Source organism: Rattus norvegicus, chromosome 2, assembly GCF_036323735.1.
Source record: "Rattus norvegicus strain BN/NHsdMcwi chromosome 2, GRCr8, whole genome shotgun sequence".
NCBI classification, from domain to species: Eukaryota; Metazoa; Chordata; class Mammalia; order Rodentia; family Muridae; genus Rattus; species Rattus norvegicus.
The window spans coordinates 15,055,808-15,078,912 of record NC_086020.1 but is presented as its reverse complement, the minus strand read 5'-3'; the positions used below and the strand labels follow the sequence as shown (position 1 = coordinate 15,078,912).

The following is a 23,105-nucleotide window of genomic DNA, read 5'->3' as shown; positions in this document are numbered from 1 at the left end:
TTAAATCAACTAGTATAAAACTTGTGTTTAGAACAAGGAAGTCAAATCTTTTTACTCCCTCACATTTAATCTATTATGCAAATGTTTTAAAGTGACCTCTCTTCATCATTCATTATATGAATTTGATTATCTCTAGAAGCATGTCTTTTCCCTCTGGAGCAGTGACCCCTTTTGATTTTCTCCTTCATTTCTACTTCCTGTGCACTGATATTTTTCAAACACCAACCAAATTGAATAAAACAGTGCTCAGACTGCAGCAATGGGGAAAATATACTGTTACCTTCTGATTTAGGATAAAAACAAGTTCATATCCTCATCCTATCTTCCTTATTTATTCTTTAAGCATATCCTCTTGATCAAGAGCAAAAGTTTTCTTGTACAGACATATAAGTAAGTCAGTCAGTCAGTCAGTCAGTCAGGAAAATAAAACAACCAAAAGCATCCTAATAAAACATATCCGTATATCGAATCATGACATCTAATGGGAATGTTGGTGTTTTGAACAAGAGTACAATTACATGTTTCCAAATATTAAAAGGAGAAGAAGATCATGTTCCTGACATCATAGAATACAGAAAAATCAATGCCAGATGGGTTAAAAGTCTTAGAGGCTGATCATTTTAAACAAAATATTTAAACAAAATTATGATATATTTGGTATGTTTATGAGTTCTGAGAAGTAAACAGATTTCTTAAATGAAACAATTACAGTAAAAATACCATTTTCTTGATTCACATTCAATTTATAAATTCTGTTGATCAAAAAAGTAGTATGGTTTGTATTCTTGTGATTACAAGAAAATTCACAATAAGTCATTAAGACTATAAAATGTACACAAATGGAGAATGTTGTCAGAACACATATAGATAAAAGTCTTCTTAACATCACTGGATATTGTAAACAGCCTACCAGCACAAGAAACAAAAATATGAACACATGTTGCACAGAAAAGAAATACTCAACAGTGAATGGAATATTTCCATCTACATTAAGAAAAATTAAAATTAAAAAAATAGAAACTACTGTTTTACTAACTATAATAAAAGCTATTATTTTAAAAACCTTACTGGGATTTTGAGAAAGTCTTAATAATTTAAGTCTTTGTGCAAGTAGAAAATTGAATTTCATATAGTGAAACTAAAAACATACATTTTATAATTTTGGAAGCTATACGGTGTCTTCCATAAAAATTCTAATCCAATGGATCAGGTACATACAATTGTTCTTATAGAAGCATTATAATAATAAAAGGGAAATTAATGAAACACATAATCATTACTGGGGAAATTTCAATAAATTTCTTCATGTTAAAATATTTCAGTATACAAAAATCTAATTCATTCTACCTACACATGCCTATCTAGATAAATATATAGTTAGACATAGTATTGAAGAAAGCATGAAGTTGAATACAATTTTTACAGGCTTCTAAAACAGGCCAAGTTAGACTTATTAGTTTAATAGAAAGAACACACAAAGAAGTGTAGGGATTAACACAGGGTTGAGAGAAGTTAACAACTAAAAAAGAATGTTCTGAGTTGCTACATCGATATGAATTAAAATTTTCATAAAGAGACAGTGACCTTGATCTTTACTGCTTTATTTTGCCATAGAAAATGTTTTCACCAGGATATATGTTGTGAAGATGGAGGAAATGTGGGAATTATATGTATATTACAGTATATAAAAATATACCAGTTAAATGTCACACATGTACACACACAGACACACATGTACACAGACACACATATACATACGTACACATACACATGTATACACACATATTGAAGACTACATCTGGTTTTAGAAGCCATCATCCAGAAGACTTATTAAGTTGAAACATCAGTTTCTGGGTAGAAAAAGATAAAATATTTGAGCATTTTATAGATTTACTACCTGGGGCTTTCCATTTGAACAGTTCAAGTTTCAGTCTCTAATGTGTATCATTTTGTTACTCATAAGAGTCATAGTTCAGAAATGGCAGTAGTACTTCTCTTGTCGGACTCTAACTAATTAGGCTCCCTAATTGAAAATCAATGAAGTCCAAATGTAGCCATATATATATGACAGGCTGCTTTCACATCTTGTTCATTTTTCAAAACCAAATTATATCTGAAGTCGGCTTGTGTAAACTCATAGTAAACACTTTTGCTAGTATAATGTTTTATTTATTATTAGATTTAAATGAACAGAATCTATAACAAAGTGCTTAAGTGAAAAACTTAATATTAGACATAAATATATAAATATAAACCTCAGCTCACCAATTCTTCATAGAAAAAAGTTTTATAAAGGAAATACTGTACCTCATAAATAGTTTTTTATCTATATCATTCATTGGTAATACAAAGACCATAAGAAAGGTCAGCTACTCTGTTTGAGGTCTCTCATGTATCTATGATCATCAACAGTGTTCAATTTATTTCATAACATGTCATAATTGATATTAAAATCATGGCCATTAGATGGGAGCACTGGTTCCATGCTTGATACTCCTTCAAAGATAGTTATTTATTCTTCATATGCTATTGTTTTCCATACCTCTCTTTATTTAACCCCCTCACTCAGAAAGATCAAACTTAGAAATCTCACATATTGACAATAATGTGTCTATAGACACAATAGGGGGTCTCCCTTCAGTCAATGAGCTTTCCAGGTAGGAACAAGGCATTGAAACATTAAACAAGTATTATAAAAATAATGATAGCATTTTAGAACACAAAACACAAGGCTTAATTATTGACAAATTAAGTGAGATGGAAATATCAGGAAAAAATAAGAAACATATTCATTTTAAAAAAGAGGAAAGAAGATATCAGGAAAACAAACATGAAAAGAGTTCTACAAGCTGAGGTTGGGAGCTGTCCTGAAGTGTACAGCAGGTGAAGTGCCACAACTGGAGGGCCCAGAGTCCCTTTGAACTATTTAGAGTTAGTGACCTCACAGGCTGAGAGAGGGCCTCAGCTTTAGCACAGCTGCTCTCCCGAATTGTAAATAGCATGAGAACGAATGCAAATTGATAAAATAGTTACAGCTAAACCAACTGTTGAGAAATAGACGTCTCTAAGCCATTAAGTCTAGTTCATTACACAAAGTTGTAAGTCCTTCTGTAAATAATGGGAAGTAGAACATTTAGCCATATCAAACTCAACAGATTTGTGCTTAACTCTAGCTCAGTGATAAAATTTTTAAAATACACTTTCAGTTTTATGGGACAAACATGATACATAAAATTGTATGTAATTATGGTGTATGAGATGAGGATTTGGTAAGCATTGAGGAATGATTTTACAGTGAGGTTAGTAATATTTTTATCGTATGATTTATCTTTTTCTTTTCTTTTTACTTCTACCTGTTTTAGAAAATTTCATCTATGCAATACAGTATCCTTAAACTATACTTGTCACAGTGTACATTAGATTTCTAGGACATGGGACTAAATCCTACAGTAGGCTATAGATGTATCTATGATGGAACTCAACATAGTTATTGTCAGAGTTAGCTGTACCTGTCAACTTGATCCAACCCAGATTCATCTCAGAAGAGGGAACCCAGTTAAAAAAATAGTTTGATCATATTGGCCTGTGGTGAGGCCTATGTGACTTTGATATAGAAAGGCCCAATCAACTGTGCAGTGTCATCTCTAGGAATGTAGGCCCGGTCTATGTAAGAAAGGTAGATGAACAAGAGCTTGGAGCCATCCAGACAGCAGCATTGTTCTGTGATCTCTGCTGGGTTTCTGCCTCCAGGTTCATAGCTTGAATATGGGGTCCTGCCTTCACTTAGTGGTGGATTGTGATGTAGGGATTGTAAACTAAATGAACCAAGCCTTTCCATCCAAAGTTACATGTGACCAATGTCATATCACAGCACCAAGCAAACTAAGAGAATGTTCCTTAACTATGCCTAACTCCTAGCTATATACATTCAGTTGGAGGATTTAGTATGGCACATCATCCAATAGTTTTATAACTGTTACTTAGGTAACTAGTTTCTAAAAGGTTTTCAGAACAGATCATAAAAAGTTCATACCTTATAAGACTATTTGGCTAAAATGTCCAGGAGTTGGGAGGCCATAGACTCAAGAGCAGAGCCTGCTTTTGATATTTGCTAAACTGTCAGGCTGCCAAATTGCCTGCTAAATACTTTTGTTGATGTCCACAGTCCTGGGCTGCTCTCAGACCTGGTCAGAGAAATTTTTTTTTCCAGTGGTCTGAAGTCAACACAGAGTAGTATAATTGGTCAAAGCATGGAGATAAGACATTCACTGCTCAGTCCTACATGGGACACAGTTTTCACTTGCCAGTATCCAATCAAGGTTCAGAGAACATGGCAGGAAAGGATGCTGGAAGAATGCAAACCTGTGAAATGGGAGGAAGTGTTCTGCCATTCGGTTTGCCAGCTATGACATGGCTCCCTACTTCATGAATTCAAGCAGCTGTGGTTACCTACATTAGATTAAGGAAACCAAAATTCCTACACAGATGGGGGATATTATCTATAAACCCCACTCCTTACAGACTAGCAATTGGCAGTTCATAGCTAATGAGTAAAGGGGGAAAGCATTCTAATTTGAAGGTGTGACTGTTGACAGGTAGCTCCACACCTTATTAGTATGTACAGCAATGATTTGACATGGTAAACTTTCAGAATAAAAACAAGACAAGAAAATAGTTCGACGGGAGAGAGGAAAGTCAAAAGGAAAATAAAGGAAATTGTATATGACCATATTTTGTTGATAGTTTATTAAATTCTGAAACATTATGTTGGGACATGACAAAATAAAAAGAAAACACCACAAAATTCACATATTGATAAGCATATTTATTTTTCTTATTAATTTCTATGAATATTGACATGCTGATAGACACAGATATCTACTTGATTATTAATATAAAAATGAAAAATGTTGATATTTCTGTAGTAAAATCCTGAAAAAAATCTCTTCTTTCCTTTAGAGTATGTTAGTACAGTCTATGGGGAAAATAGGGCAAGTGATTTAATGTTCAAGGTCAAAAGCTAAACTCACCATAATAATCAGCGAGCATTTAAAACATTCAACAACATAGCAGGGTTGGGAGGGGTGGCGGACATTTTACCTCAGCTCCCAGAAATACTATTCTGAGGCCCACGTATCTAAACGTTTAGGATAAATAATTATTACCTGGAAAGATGAGAGAGAGAGAGAGAGAGAGAGAGAGAGAGAGAGAGAGAGAGAGAGAATTCTTTCTTTTTTCCCAAGAGTCTCAGATCAAGCTAGATCACAAATAACGTCTGAAGAGCAGTAGCGTAGCCTAATAATTACCCTTCAATGGGATTCATTGTTGCATTGGAAGAGCTGATTTTCTAGTCACAGATGTGTGCTGCTCTCGTGATTTCAATTGCTCTTTTATTGATGACTCAACACTAATATTTTTATAGGGTTCTCTTCCACTCTAACATTTCTCTGAGCCCCGGATACTTATTTAATGAAGCCCACAAAAGGGGATGAACACTCCTCTGGGAGTGGGGAGATACAACCATGTCATATTTTTATCATGATCTTGAGTTTCCTGACAGAATTTGAGTTATTTCTTCCTTGGTCAATACCTTTTACTTTGATCAAGATCTTTTTTAAATATTCTTTTTTTTTTAATTTTACTTATGCTCTTTTTTTCTCACACATATCAGCTGTTGTTTGCTGCCTGTTTGGTGGTCCAGTGTCTGAGATATCTTGGGGATCGAGATTAATTGTGACTGCTGGTTCTCCTACAGGTTTGCCCTCCTCCTCAGCTTCTTCCAGATTTTTGCTAATTCAACCACAGGGGTTAGCAGCTTCTGTCCACTGGTCGGGTGAAAATCTCTGCATCTGACATAAATGACTCTTTCTGCTGTTTGTTGGGTCTTTCAGAGCGCAGTCATGGTGTCAGGTCTTCGGACCTCCCTTGAGCTGGATCCCACTTTGGACCTGTCCCTGGATCTGCTTTTCCTCAGGCTCTTCTCCAAATCCATCTCTGCAGTCCTTTCAGACAGGAAGAATTGAAAACAGCCTAAAGATCTTTATCCTGAGAGGCGAGAGACTCATGACAAAGATCTTTTGTGCTGTTTTCTCCCTCTCTGACCTAAACCAGCCACTGTGAGGTAAGCTGGGCTAGAAGCAACACTCCCACACCTAGGGTGCCCAGGAAATTGTCTAAGAGGATGCAGGAGGGTTGTAAGAGCGAAAGAGCAGGGAATTTGCTGTGAGACTGTCTTCTAGTAATGTCAGAAGATATACTCATAAAGTCTCATTAGCATGACCACCCAAATGTGAGCTGGAGAGGGACTACAGGAGTGGACATGCAAAATAGAATGGAGAAAAATCCCTGAGGTCTCAACCCCACACAAACAACTACAAGTAACATGGGAATGCTCACGGGGGAGAAAGTCTTCTCTAGGAAAGAGAACAGCCATACCAAAAGGTCAGCTCTGATACATTCAAGTAACATTGTATGACTGCTTAGGACATGTTTAGTAGTACATGTGACTATGCAGATACACACATACAAGCGCATACTCATACATATACATATACACATGCAATAGCAATTAATAAAAATAAGAGGTCACAAATAGAGCTGGGATGAACGTATAGGAGGGACTGGTAGGAGGAAAGAGAAGAGAGAAATGTTGTAATTATATTGTAATCTCAAAAAAATTTAATAAAAAGATTTAATACCTAGCTATAAGTTGCATGTAGTCTAGAGAAGATCTTCGAGAATTAGTGAGAATATTCAAGTGTCAAATATTCAAGACCAAGCAAGTTTATGATTATTACCAATAGAAAGAAAGAGACAAGTTACACTAAGAACTAAAACCATGTGTAGAGTATGGAAAGATGAAGCACTGGACAGAAGAGAAAGTATACTTCTCATTAAGGGGATGGATTTTCCTTCTTAGTACGTCTTCACAGATTCAGTGTTTCATTCGGTAGGACTTCTGGGTCAGTGATGGATAGACACAGTTGGATTAACTCTTAAGGGAAAGAACAGAAAATTAGGATGTAATGGTAAAAGGCATGTGAAAAGTAACATCTCAGCAAAGGGGCAGAGTTAAAACTAAGATTCTAGGTACAGCAATGCCAAGCAACCAGAGCTTCCAGGGACTAAGCCACTACCTAAAGACTAAACATGGACTGACCCTGGACTCTGACCTCTTAGGTAGCAATGAGTATCCTAGTAAGAGCACCAGTGGAAGGGGAAGCCTTTGGTCCTGCTAAGACTGAACCCCGAGTGAACATGATTGTTGGGGGGAGGGCGGCAATGGGGGGAGGATGGGGAGGGGAACACCCATAAAGAAGGGGAAGGTGAGGGGTTAGGGGGATGTTTGCCTGGAAACCGGGAAAGGGAATAACACTCGAAATGTATATAAGAAATACTCAAGTTAATTAAAAAAAAAAACAACTAAGATTCTATTATTTTGACCAGTAGGGAGTAGCTTTCCTTGGATAGTCCTCAACAAAGCCCCTTGCTTTTCATATAATCCTTTAATTCACATGGAGAATAGAAGCAGTATTTCTCCTTTAGTACTGGCAGGGAAATAGGAGGTAATGATGAAAGCTGATTATGGAGATGAATTGACTTTCAGTAGCTACATGGCCTTCCTGCAGCTCTAACCATCCTGGTCCAAGCAAAGACAAACCAAGCTTTGAGTCTCATTTCTTACAAGTTATTCTATAATTTACCCAGTTGCTTAAACTGCTTTAAACATCAAGTTATTTCAAGACTTCTGTGGAAATACACCAAGCATTTTTCTGTATTAAAAAGGTGAGAACACCAAATTAACGTTAAATAATCATTTTATTGATTTATGAACCCATAGCCTGGAAAACCTAGGATTATTTTCTTTCTGTTTCTTTTAACACACAATGCCAGTGTAGAAAAATTAAAGCTCAGATAAAAATATCCATTTTCCTTGCAAGAATGGGGCAACATTTGTGTACTCTAGACTTAGAAAGAGTTCCTTAACTCATTTAAAATGAAGCAGAACTTCTGGTATGCTATATGACACAGTAACTCCTGACCTAGTCTTTTTTAGGTGAAGAGTCTTATAAATATGGCATTCTTTTTTATTGAAAAGAATAGTAATTTTTAATGATATTACAAATTAATAAGGCCTTTCTCCAAAGATAGACATTGGCAATTTTTGTATTATTGGCTGTTTTAATTTGTCAGTGTGTTCTATATCCACCAATTTAACATAAAAGTATTCAGTACCAGGATCTACTAGTAAACAAAATCAAATTGTTGTTTTCTTCCTTTTAAAGAAATTTAATAACATAGGATTGGTCTATTTGATCATTTCTATTAATGTACAAACTTTAGCAATAAGGAAATAGTACTATTAACTATTTTTATATAAATACAAATGTTAATATAGCCAATGCGCTCATGCATGAAAATATTGCCTCTTTGAAACCATAAATTTCTGTGCTTGGTGGTAATTGGATATAAAATTTTAGGCAAGATTACAGGAGAAACAGCTCAGCTGTCACAGAGAACTAGATGCTCTTCCAAAGGACCTGAGTTTGGTTCAATAAACTCATATCCGATGACTTACCTGCTGTGTGTCCGATGCTGATTTCTGGCCTATGTGGGCATCTGCCTACCCATGGCATACATATGCACATAAATAGAAATACATCTTTTTTCAAAAGCCCTTTCTTTCTTGGTATTCTTTTTCTCTGAGAATAATTTTAGGTACTCCATAGTAGCAATAATATCCAATGTAGTCATGTTAATAGAAAGAATAGCAGCAGCTCTCTGCTGCCAGACCCCGTGAGAGAGAGAGACCTCACCGCCTGGTCAGGTGGGCACTCCTGAGGCTGCAGAGCGGAAGAGACTACCAACACTGCTCACCCCTGCCCACATCCCTGGCCCAAGAGGAAACTGTGTAAGGCCTCTGGGCTCCCGTGGGGGAGGGCCCAGGAGCGGCAGGACCCCTGCCTGAGACACCGCCAGAACCTGAAGGAAACAGACTGGATAAACAGTTCTCTGCACCCAAATCCCGTGGGAGGAAGAGCTGAACCTTCAGAGAGGCAGACAAGCCTGGGAAACCAGAAGAGACTGCTCTCTGCACACACATCTCGGACGCCATAGGAAAAAGCCAAAGACCATCTGGAACCCTGGTGCACTGAAGCTCCCGGAAACGGCGGCACAGGTCTTCCTGGTTGCTGCCGCTGCAGAGAGCCCGTGGGCAGCACCCCACTAGCGAACTTGAGCCTCGGGACCACAGGTAAGACCAACTTTTCTGCTGCAAGAAAGCTGCCTGGTGAGCTTGGGACACAGGGAAGCAGAAGTCCTCTAGGACCGGGCACGTCCTGTGTTTACCGGAAGTCCCACAACCGCGGATCCCAGCCCTCAGCAGCTCTCTGCTCCCAGACCCTGTGAGAGAGAGACCTCACCGCCTGGTCAGGTGGGCACTCCTGAGGCTGCAGAGCGGAAGAGACCACCAACACTGCTCACCCCTGCCCACATCCCTGGCCCAAGAGGAAACTGTGTAAGGCCTCTGGGCTCCCGTGTGGGAGGGCCCAGGAGCGGCAGGACTCCTGCCTGAGACACCGCCAGAACCTGAAGGAAACAGACCGGATAAACAGTTCTCTGCACCCAAATCCCGTGGGAGGGAGAGCTGAACCTTCAGAGAGGCAGACAAGCCTGGGAAACCAGAAGAGACTGCTCTCTACACACACATCTCGGACGCCAGAGGAAAAAGCCAAAGACCATCTGGAACCCTGGTGCACTGAAGCTCCCGGAAACGGCGGCACAGGTCTTCCTGGTTGCTGCCGCTGCAGAGAGCCCGTGGGCAGCACCCCACTAGCGAACTTGAGCCTCGGGACCACAGGTAAGACCAAATTTTCTGCTGCAAGAAAGCTGCCTGGTGAACTCAAGACACAGGCCCACAGGAACAGCTGAAGACCTGTAGAGAGGAAAAACTACACGCCCGAAAGCAGAACACTCTGTCCCCATAACTGACTGAAAGAGAGGAAAACAGGTCTACAGCACTCCTGACACACAGGCTTATAGGACAGTCTAGCCACTGTCAGAAATAGCAGAACAAAGTAACACTAGAGATAATTTGATGGCAAGAGGCAAGCGCAGGAACCCAAGCAACAGAAACCAAGACTACATGGCACCATTGGAGCCCAATTCTCCCATCAAAACAAACATGGAATATCCAAACACACCAGAAAAGCAATATCTAGTTTCAAAATCATTTTTGATCACGATGCTGGAGGACTTCAAGAAAGACATGAAGAACTCCCTTAGAGAACAAGTAGAAGCCTACAGAGAGGAATCGCAAAAATGCCTGAAAGAATTCCAGGAAAACATAAATAAACAAGTAGAAGCCCATAGAGAGGAGACACAAAAATCCCTGAAAGAATTCCAGGAAAACATAAATAAACAAGTAGAAGCCCATAGAGAGGAGACACAAAAATCCCTGAAAGAATTCCAGGAAAACATAAATAAACAAGTAGAAGCCCATAGAGAGGAGACGCAAAAATCCCTGAAAGAATTCCAGGAAAACACAATCAAACAGTTGAAGGAATTAAAAATGGAAATAGAAGCAATCAAGAAAGAACACATGGAAACAACCCTGGATATAGAAAACCAAAAGAAGAGACAAGGAGCTGTAGATACAAGCTTCACCAACAGAATACAAGAGATGGAAGAGAGAATCTCAGGAGCAGAAGATTCCATAGAAATCATTGACTCAACTGTCAAAGATAATGTAAAGCAGAAAAAGCTACTGGTCCAAAACATACAGGAAATCCAGGACTCAATGAGAAGATCAAACCTAAGGATAATAGGTATAGAAGAGAGTGAAGACTCCCAGCTCAAAGGACCAGTAAATATCTTCAACAAAATAATAGAAGAAAACTTCCCTAACCTAAAAAAAGAGATACCCATAGGCATACATGAAGCCTACAGAACTCCAAATAGATTGGACCAGAAAAGAAACACCTCCCGTCACATAACTGTCAAAACACCAAACACACAAAATAAAGAAAGAATATTAAAAGCAGTAAGGGAAAAAGGTCAAGTAACATATAAAGGGAGACCTATCAGAATAACACCAGACTTCTCGCCAGAAACTATGAAGGCCAGAAGATCCTGGACTGATGTTATACAGACCCTAAGAGAACACAAATGCCAGCCCAGGTTACTGTATCCAGCAAAACTCTCAATTAACATTGATGGAGAAACCAAGATATTCCATGACAAAACCAAATTTACACAATATCTTTCTACAAATCCAGCACTACAAAGGATAATAAATGGTAAAGCCCAACATAAGGAGGCAAGCTATACCCTAGAAGAAGCAAGAAACTAATCGTCTTGGCAACAAAACAAAGAGAATGAAAGCACACAAACATAACCTCACATCCAACTATGAATATAACAGGAAGCAATAATCACTATTCCTTAATATCTCTCAATATCAATGGCCTCAACTCCCCAATAAAAAGACATAGATTAACAAACTGGATACGCAACAAGGACCCTGCATTCTGCTACCTACAGGAAACACACCCCAGAGACAAAGACAGACACTACCTCAGAGTGAAAGGCTGGAAAACAACTTTCCAAGCAAATGGTCAGAAGAAGCAAGCTGGAGTAGCCATTCTAACATCAAATAAAATCAATTTCCAACTAAAAGTCATCAAAAAAGATAAGGCAGGACACTTCATATTCATCAAAGGAAAAAATCCACCAAGATGAACTCTCAATCCTAAATATCTATGCCCCAAATACAAGGGCACCTACATACGTAAAAGAAACCTTACTAAAGCTCAAAACACACATTGCACCTCACACAATAATAGTGGGAGATTTCAACACCCCACTCTCATCAATGGACAGATCATGGAAACAGAAATTAAACAGTGATGTCGACAGACTAAGAGAAGTCATGAGCCAAATGGGACTTAACGGATATTTATAGAACATTCTATCCTAAAGCAAAAGGATATACCTTCTTCTCAGCTCCTCATGTTACTTTCTCCAAAATTGACCATATAATTGGTCAAAAAACGGGCCTCAACAGGTACAGAAAGATAGAAATAATCCCATGCGTGCTATCGGATCACCACGGCCTAAAACTGGTCTTCAATAACAATAAGGGAAGAATGCCCACATATACGTGGAAATTGAACAATGCTCTCCTCAATGATAACCTGGTCAAGGAAGAAATAAAGAAAGAAATTAAAAACTTTTTAGAATTTAATGAAAATGAAGGTACAACATACCCAAACTTATGGGACACAATGAAAGCTGTGCTAAGAGGAAATCTCATAGCGCTGAGTGCCTGCAGAAAGAAACAGGAAAGAGCATATGTCAGCAGCTTGACAGCACACCTAAAAGCTCTAGAACAAAAAGAAGCAAATACACCCAGGAGGAGTAGAAGGCAGGAAATAATCAAACTCAGAGCTGAAATCAACCAAGTAGAAACAAAAAGGACCATAGAAAGAATCAACAGAACCAAAAGTTGGTTCTTTGAGAAAATCAACAAGATAGATAAACCCTTAGCCAGACTAACGAGAGGACACAGAGAGTGCGTCCAAATTAACAAAATCAGAAATGAAAAGGGAGACATAAGTACAGATTCAGAGGAAATTCAAAAAATCATCAGATCTTACTATAAAAACCTATATTCAACAAAACTTGAAAATCTTCAGGAAATGGACAATTTCCTAGACAGATACCAGGTATTGAAGTTAAATCAGGAACAGATAAACCAGTTAAACAACCCCATAACTCCTAAGGAAATAGAAGCAGTCATTAAAGGTCTCCCAACCAAAAAGAGCCCAGGTCCAGACGGGTTTAGTGCAGAATTCTATCAAACCTTCATAGAAGACCTCATACCAATATTATCCAAACTATTCCACAAAATTGAAACAGATGGAGCACTACCGAATTCCTTCTATGAAGCCACAATTACTCTTATACCTAAACCACACAAAGACACAACAAAGAAAGAGAACTTCAGACCAATTTCCCTTATGAATATCGACGCAAAAATACTCAATAAAATTCTGGCAAACCGAATTCAAGAGCACATCAAAACAATCATCCACCATGATCAAGTAGGCTTAATCCCAGGCATGCAGGGATGGCTTAATATACGGAAAACCATCAACGTGATCCATTATATAAACAAACTGAAAGAACAGAACCACATGATCATTTCATTAGATGCTGAGTAAGCATTTGACAAAATTCAACACCCCTTTATGATAAAAGTCCTGGAAAGAATAGGAATTGAAGGCTCATACCTAAACATAGTAAAAGCCATATACAGCAAACCAGTTGCTAACATTAAACTAAATGGAGAGAAACTTGAAGCAATCCCACTAAAATCAGGGACTAGACAAGGCTGCCCACTCTCTCCCTACTTATTCCATATAGTTCTTGAAGTTCTAGCCAGAGCAATCAGACAACAAAAGGAGATCAAGGGGATACAGATCGGAAAAGAAGAGGTCAAAATATCACTATTTGCAGATAACATGATAGTATATTTAAGTGATCCCAAAAGTTCCACCAGAGAACTACTAAAGCTGATAAACAACTTCAGCAAAGTGGCTGGGTATAAAATTAACTCAAATAAATCAGTTGCCTTCCTCTATACAAAAGAGAAACTAGGAGAGAGAGACCCAACCGCCTGGTCAGGTGGGCACTCCTGAGGCTGCAGAGCGGAAGAGACCACCAACACTGCTCACCCCTGCCCACATCCCTGGCCCAAGAGGAAACTGTATAAGGCCTCTGGGCTCCCGTGGCGGAGGGCCCAGGAGCGGCAGGACCCCTGTGCCTAAGACACCACCAGAACCAGAAGGAAACAGACCGGATAAACAGTTCTCTGCACCCAAATCCCGTGGGAGGGAGAGCTGAACCTTCAGAGAGGCAGACAAGCCTGGGAAACCAGAAGAGACTGCTCTCTACACACACATCTCGGACGCCAGAGGAAAAAGCCAAAGACCATCTGGAACCCTGGTGCACTGAAGCTCCCGGAAACGGCGGCACAGGTCTTCCTGGTTGCTGCCGCTGCAGAGAGCCCCTGGACAGCACCCCACGAGCAAACCTGAGCCTCGGGACCACAGGTAAGGCCAAATTTTCTGCTGCAAGAAAGCTGCCTTGTGAACTCAAGACACAGGCCCACAGGAACAGCTGAAGACCTGTAGAGAGGAAAAACTACACGCCCGAAAGCAGAACACTCTGTCCCCATAACTGACTGAAAGAGAGGAAAACAGGTCTACAGCACTCCTGACACACAGGCTTATAGGACAGTCTAGCCACTGTCAGAAATAGCAGAACAAAGTAACACTAGAGATAATCTGATGGCGAGAGGCAAGCGCAGGAACTCAAGCAACAGAAACCAAGACTACATGCCATCATCGGAGCCCAATTCTCCCACCAAAACAAACATGGAATATCCAAACACACCAGAAAAGCAAGATCTAGTTTCAAAATCATATTTGATCATGATGCTGGAGGACTTCAGGAAAGACCTGAACACACTTAGGGAAGCACAGGAAAACATTAATAAACAAGTAAAAGCCTACAGAGAGGAATCGCAAAAATCCCTGAAAGAATTCCAGGAAAACACAATCAAACAGTTGAAGGAATTAAAAATGGAAATAGAAGCAATCAAGAAAGAACACATGGAAACAACCCTGGATATAGAAAACCAAAAGAAGAGACAAGGAGCTGTAGATACAAGCTTCACCAACAGAATACAAGAGATGGAAGAGAGAATCTCAGGAGCAGAAGATTCCATAGAAATCATTGACTCAACTGTCAAAGATAATGTAAAGCGGAAAAAGCTACTGGTCCAAAACATACAGGAAATCCAGGACTCAATGAGAAGATCAAACCTAAGGATAATAGGTATAGAAGAGAGTGAAGACTCCCAGCTCAAAGGACCAGTAAATATCTTCAACAAAATCATAGAAGAAAACTTCCCTAACCTAAAAAAAGAGATACCCATAGGCATACATGAAGCCTACAGAACTCCAAATAGATTGGACCAGAAAAGAAACACCTCCCGTCACATAACTGTCAAAACACCAAACACACAAAATAAAGAAAGAATATTAAAAGCAGTAAGGGAAAAAGGTCAAGTAACATATAAAGGCAGACCTATCAGAATAACACCAGACTTCTCGCCAGAAACTATGAAGGCCAGAAGATCCTGGACTGATGTTATACAGACCCTAAGAGAACACAAATGCCAGCCCAGGTTACTGTATCCAGCAAAACTCTCAATTAACATTGATGGAGAAACCAAGATATTCCATGACAAAACCAAATTTACACAATATCTTTCTACAAATCCAGCACTACAAAGGATAATAAATGGTAAAGCCCAACATAAGGAGGCAAGCTATACCCTAGAAGAAGCAAGAAACTAATCGTCTTGGCAACAAAACAAAGAGAATGAAAGCACACAAACATAACCTCACATCCAAGTATGAATATAACAGGAAGCAATAATCACTATTCCTTAATATCTCTCAATATCAATGGCCTCAACTCCCCAATAAAAAGACATAGATTAACAAACTGGATACGCAACAAGGACCCTGCATTCTGCTACCTACAGGAAACACACCCCAGAGACAAAGACAGACACTACCTCAGAGTGAAAGGCTGGAAAACAACTTTCCAAGCAAATGGTCAGAAGAAGCAAGCTGGAGTAGCCATTCTAACATCAAATAAAATCAATTTCCAACTAAAAGTCATCAAAAAAGATAAGGCAGGACACTTCATATTCATCAAAGGAAAAAATCCACCAAGATGAACTCTCAATCCTAAATATCTATGCCCCAAATACAAGGGCACCTACATACGTAAAAGAAACCTTACTAAAGCTCAAAACACACATTGCACCTCACACAATAATAGTGGGAGATTTCAACACCCCACTCTCATCAATGGACAGATCATGGAAACAGAAATTAAACAGTGATGTCGACAGACTAAGAGAAGTCATGAGCCAAATGGGACTTAACGGATATTTATAAAACATTCTATCCTAAAGCAAAAGGATATACCTTCTTCTCAGCTCCTCATGTTACTTTCTCCAAAATTGACCATATAATTGGTCAAAAAACGGGCCTCAACAGGTACAGAAAGATAGAAATAATCCCATGCGTGCTATCGGATCACCACGGCCTAAAACTGGTCTTCAATAACAATAAGGGAAGAATGCCCACATATACGTGGAAATTGAACAATGCTCTCCTCAATGATAACCTGGTCAAGGAAGAAATAAAGAAAGAAATTAAAAACTTTTTAGAATTTAATGAAAATGAAGGTACAACATACCCAAACTTATGGGACACAATGAAAGCTGTGCTAAGAGGAAATCTCATAGCGCTGAGTGCCTGCAGAAAGAAACAGGAAAGAGCATATGTCAGCAGCTTGACAGCACACCTAAAAGCTCTAGAACAAAAAGAAGCAAATACACCCAGGAGGAGTAGAAGGCAGGAAATAATCAAACTCAGAGCTGAAATCAACCAAGTAGAAACAAAAAGGACCATAGAAAGAATCAACAGAACCAAAAGTTGGTTCTTTGAGAAAATCAACAAGATAGATAAACCCTTAGCCAGACTAACGAGAGGACACAGAGAGTGCGTCCAAATTAACAAAATCAGAAATGAAAAGGGAGACATAAGTACAGATTCAGAGGAAATTCAAAAAATCATCAGATCTTACTATAAAAACCTATATTCAACAAAACTTGAAAATCTTCAGGAAATGGACAATTTCCTAGACAGATACCAGGTATTGAAGTTAAATCAGGAACAGATAAACCAGTTAAACAACCCCATAACTCCTAAGGAAATAGAAGCAGTCATTAAAGGTCTCCCAACCAAAAAGAGCCCAGGTCCAGACGGGTTTAGTGCAGAATTCTATCAAACCTTCATAGAAGACCTCATACCAATATTATCCAAACTATTCCACAAAATTGAAACAGATGGAGCACTACCGAATTCCTTCTATGAAGCCACAATTACTCTTATACCTAAACCACACAAAGACACAACAAAGAAAGAGAACTTCAGACCAATTTCCCTTATGAATATCGACGCAAAAATACTCAATAAAATTCTGGCAAACCGAATTCAAGAGCACATCAAAACAATCATCCACCATGATCAAGTAGGCTTAATCCCAGGCATGCAGGGATGGCTTAATATACGGAAAACCATCAACGTGATCCATTATATAAACAAACTGAAAGAACAGAACCACATGATCATTTCATTAGATGCTGAGAAAGCATTTGACAAAATTCAACACCCCTTTATGATAAAAGTCCTGGAAAGAATAGGAATTGAAGGCTCATACCTAAACATAGTAAAAGCCATATACAGCAAACCAGTTGCTAACATTAAACTAAATGGAGAGAAACTTGAAGCAATCCCACTAAAATCAGGGACTAGACAAGGCTGCCCACTCTCTCCCTACTTATTCCATATAGTTCTTGAAGTTCTAGCCAGAGCAATCAGACAACAAAAGGAGATCAAGGGGATACAGATCGGAAAAGAAGAGGTCAAAATATCACTATTTGCAGATAACATGATAGTATATTTAAGTGATCCCAAAAGTTCCACCAGAGAACTACTAAAGCTGATAAACAACTTCAGCAAAGTGGCTGGGTATAAAATTAACTCAAATAAATCAGTTGCCTTCCTCTATACAAAAGAGAAACTAGGAGAGAGAGACCCAACCGCCTGGTCAGGTGGGCACTCCTGAGGCTGCAGAGCGGAAGAGACCACCAACACTGCTCACCCCTGCCCACATCCCTGGCCCAAGAGGAAACTGTATAAGGCCTCTGGGCTCCCGTGGCGGAGGGCCCAGGAGCGGCAGGACCCCTGTGCCTAAGACACCACCAGAACCAGAAGGAAACAGACCGGATAAACAGTTCTCTGCACCCAAATCCCGTGGGAGGGAGAGCTGAACCTTCAGAGAGGCAGACAAGCCTGGGAAACCAGAAGAGACTGCTCTCTACACACACATCTCGGACGCCAGAGGAAAAAGCCAAAGACCATCTGGAACCCTGGTGCACTGAAGCTCCCGGAAACGGCGGCACAGGTCTTCCTGGTTGCTGCCGCTGCAGAGAGCCCCTGGACAGCACCCCACGAGCAAACCTGAGCCTCGGGACCACAGGTAAGGCCAAATTTTCTGCTGCAAGAAAGCTGCCTTGTGAACTCAAGACACAGGCCCACAGGAACAGCTGAAGACCTGTAGAGAGGAAAAACTACACGCCCGAAAGCAGAACACTCTGTCCCCATAACTGACTGAAAGAGAGGAAAACAGGTCTACAGCACTCCTGACACACAGGCTTATAGGACAGTCTAGCCACTGTCAGAAATAGCAGAACAAAGTAACACTAGAGATAATCTGATGGCGAGAGGCAAGCGCAGGAACTCAAGCAACAGAAACCAAGACTACATGCCATCATCGGAGCCCAATTCTCCCACCAAAACAAACATGGAATATCCAAACACACCAGAAAAGCAAGATCTAGTTTCAAAATCATATTTGATCATGATGCTGGAGGACTTCAGGAAAGACCTGAACACACTTAGGGAAGCACAGGAAAACATTAATAAACAAGTAAAAGCCTACAGAGAGGAATCGCAAAAATCCCTGAAAGAATTCCAGGAAAACACAATCAAACAGTTGAAGGAATTAAAAATGGAAATAGAAGCAATCAAGAAAGAACACATGGAAACAACCCTGGATATAGAAAACCAAAAGAAGAGACAAGGAGCTGTAGATACAAGCTTCACCAACAGAATACAAGAGATGGAAGAGAGAATCTCAGGAGCAGAAGATTCCATAGAAATCATTGACTCAACTGTCAAAGATAATGTAAAGCGGAAAAAGCTACTGGTCCAAAACATACAGGAAATCCAGGACTCAATGAGAAGATCAAACCTAAGGATAATAGGTATAGAAGAGAGTGAAGACTCCCAGCTCAAAGGACCAGTAAATATCTTCAACAAAATCATAGAAGAAAACTTCCCTAACCTAAAAAAAGAGATACCCATAGACATACAGGAAGCCTACAGAACTCCAAATAGATTGGACCAGAAAAGAAACACCTCCCGTCACATAATTGTCAAAACACCAAACGCACAAAATAAAGAAAGAATATTAAAAGCAGTAAGGGAAAAAGGTCAAGTAACATATAAAGGGAGACCTATCAGAATCACACCAGACTTCTCGCCAGAAACTATGAAGGCCAGAAGATCCTGGACTGATGTTATACAGACCCTAAGAGAACACAAATGCCAGCCCAGATTACTGTATCCAGCAAAACTCTCAATTAACATTGATGGAGAAACCAAGATATTCCATGACAAAACCAAATTTACACAATATCTTTCTACAAATCCAGCACTACAAAGGATAATAAATGGTAAAGCCCAACATAAGGAGGCAAGCTATACCCTAGAAGAAGCAAGAAACTAATCGTCTTGGCAACAAAACAAAGAGAATGAAAGCACACAAACATAACCTCACATCCAAGTATGAATATAACGGGAAGCAATAATCACTATTCCTTAATATCTCTCAATATCAATGGCCTCAACTCCCCAATAAAAAGACATAGATTAACAAACTGGATACGCAACGAGGACCCTGCATTCTGCTGCCTACAGGAAACACACCTCAGAGACAAAGACAGACACTACCTCAGAGTGAAAGGCTGGAAAACAACTTTCCAAGCAAATGGTCAGAAGAAGCAAGCTGGAGTAGCCATTCTAATATCAAATAAAATCAATTTCCAACTAAAAGTCATCAAAAAAGATAAGGAAGGACACTTCATATTCATCAAAGGAAAAATCAACCAAGATGAACTCTCAATCCTAAATATCTATGCCCCAAATACAAGGGCACCTACATATGTAAAAGAAACCTTACTAAAGCTCAAAACACACATTGCACCTCACACAATAATAGTGGGAGATTTCAACACCCCACTCTCATCAATGGACAGATCATGGAAACAGAAATTAAACAGTGATGTAGACAGACTAAGAGAAGTCATGAGCCAAATGGACTTAACGGATATTTATAGAACATTCTATCCTAAAGCAAAAGGATATACCTTCTTCTCAGCTCCTCATGGTACTTTCTCCAAAATTGACCATATAATTGGTCAAAAAACGGGCCTCAACAGGTACAGAAAGATAGAAATAATCCCATGCGTGCTATCGGACCACCACGGCCTAAAACTGGTCTTCAATAACAATAAGGGAAGAATGCCCACATATACGTGGAAATTGAACAATGCTCTCCTCAATGATAACCTGGTCAAGGAAGAAATAAAGAAAGAAATTAAAAACTTTTTAGAATTTAATGAAAATGAAGATACAACATACTCAAACTTATGGGACACAATGAAAGCTGTGCTAAGAGGAAAACTCATAGCGCTGAGTGCCTGCATAAAGAAACAGGAAAGAGCATATGTCAGCAGCTTGACAGCACACCTAAAAGCTCTAGAACAAAAAGAAGCAAATACACCCAGGAGGAGTAGAAGGCAGGAAATAATCAAACTCAGAGCTGAAATCAACCAAGTAGAAAGAAAAAGGACCATAGAAAGAATCAACAGAACCAAAAGTTGGTTCTTTGAGAAAATCAACAAGATAGATAAACCCTTAGCCAGACTAACGAGAGGACACAGAGAGTGTGTCCAAATTAACAAAATCAGAAATGAAAAGGGAGACATAACTACAGATTCGGAGGAAATTCAAAAAATCATCAGATCTTACTATAAAAACCTATATTCAACAAAATTTGAAAATCTTCAGGAAATGGACAATTTCCTAGACAGATACCAGGTATCGAAGTTAAATCAGGAACAGATAAACCAGTTAAACAACCCCATAACTCCTAAGGAAATAGAAGCAGTCATTAAAGGTCTCCCAACCAAAAAGAGCCCAGGTCCAGACGGGTTTAGTGCAGAATTCTATCAAACCTTCATAGAAGACCTCATACCAATATTATCCAAACTATTCCACAAAATTGAAACAGATGGAGCCCTACCGAATTCCTTCTATGAAGCCACAATTACTCTTATACCTAAACCACACAAAGACACAACAAAGAAAGAGAACTTCAGACCAATTTCCCTTATGAATATCGACGCAAAAATACTCAATAAAATTCTGGCAAACCGAATTCAAGAGCACATCAAAACAATCATCCACCATGATCAAGTAGGCTTCATCCCAGGCATGCAGGGATGGTTTAATATACGGAAAACCATCAACGTGATCCATTATATAAACAAACTGAAAGAACAGAACCACATGATCATTTCATTAGATGCTGAGAAAGCATTTGACAAAATTCAACACCCCTTCATGATAAAAGTCCTGGAAAGAATAGGAATTCAAGGCCCATACCTAAACATAGTAAAAGCCATATTCAGCAAACCAGTTGCTAACATTAAACTAAATGGAGAGAAACTTGAAGCAATCCCACTAAAATCAGGGACTAGACAAGGCTGCCCACTCTCTCCCTACTTATTCAATATAGTTCTTGAAGTTCTAGCCAGAGCAATCAGACAACAAAAGGAGATCAAAGGGATACAGATCGGAAAAGAAGAGGTCAAAATATCACTATTTGCAGATGACATGATAGTATATTTAAGTGATCCCAAAAGTTCCACCAGAGAACTACTAAAGCTGATAAACAACTTCAGCAAAGTGGCTGGGTATAAAATTAACTCAAATAAATCAGTTGCCTTCCTCTATACAAAAGAGAAACTAGGAGAGAGAGACCCAACCGCCTGGTCAGGTGGGCACTCCTGAGGCTGCAGAGCGGAAGAGACCACCAACACTGCTCACCCCTGCCCACATCCCTGGCCCAAGAGGAAACTGTATAAGGCCTCTGGGCTCCCGTGGCGGAGGGCCCAGGAGCGGCAGGACCCCTGTGCCTAAGACACCACCAGAACCAGAAGGAAACAGACCGGATAAACAGTTCTCTGCACCCAAATCCCGTGGGAGGGAGAGCTGAACCTTCAGAGAGGCAGACAAGCCTGGGAAACCAGAAGAGACTGCTCTCTACACACACATCTCGGACGCCAGAGGAAAAAGCCAAAGACCATCTGGAACCCTGGTGCACTGAAGCTCCCGGAAACGGCGGCACAGGTCTTCCTGGTTGCTGCCGCTGCAGAGAGCCCCTGGACAGCACCCCACGAGCAAACCTGAGCCTCGGGACCACAGGTAAGGCCAAATTTTCTGCTGCAAGAAAGCTGCCTTGTGAACTCAAGACACAGGCCCACAGGAACAGCTGAAGACCTGTAGAGAGGAAAAACTACACGCCCGAAAGCAGAACACTCTGTCCCCATAACTGACTGAAAGAGAGGAAAACAGGTCTACAGCACTCCTGACACACAGGCTTATAGGACAGTCTAGCCACTGTCAGAAATAGCAGAACAAAGTAACACTAGAGATAATCTGATGGCGAGAGGCAAGCGCAGGAACTCAAGCAACAGAAACCAAGACTACATGCCATCATCGGAGCCCAATTCTCCCACCAAAACAAACATGGAATATCCAAACACACCAGAAAAGCAAGATCTAGTTTCAAAATCATATTTGATCATGATGCTGGAGGACTTCAGGAAAGACCTGAACACACTTAGGGAAGCACAGGAAAACATTAATAAACAAGTAAAAGCCTACAGAGAGGAATCGCAAAAATCCCTGAAAGAATTCCAGGAAAACACAATCAAACAGTTGAAGGAATTAAAAATGGAAATAGAAGCAATCAAGAAAGAACACATGGAAACAACCCTGGATATAGAAAACCAAAAGAAGAGACAAGGAGCTGTAGATACAAGCTTCACCAACAGAATACAAGAGATGGAAGAGAGAATCTCAGGAGCAGAAGATTCCATAGAAATCATTGACTCAACTGTCAAAGATAATGTAAAGCGGAAAAAGCTACTGGTCCAAAACATACAGGAAATCCAGGACTCAATGAGAAGATCAAACCTAAGGATAATAGGTATAGAAGAGAGTGAAGACTCCCAGCTCAAAGGACCAGTAAATATCTTCAACAAA

The 23,105-nt window shown here is 39.7% G+C and overlaps 1 long non-coding RNA gene across 1 annotated transcript in view; it reads right to left on the bottom strand.

Moving 5' to 3' along the window:
- LOC120100657 (uncharacterized) overlaps positions 1 to 23,105 on the bottom strand; it is a 44,998-nt gene that overhangs the window by 4,360 nt on the left and 17,533 nt on the right. Inside the window, exon 2 of the long non-coding RNA XR_010064031.1 lies at positions 6,888 to 6,994. This is a non-coding gene — a long non-coding RNA (uncharacterized LOC120100657). The remainder of the gene's footprint in view (positions 1 to 6,887; positions 6,995 to 23,105) is intronic.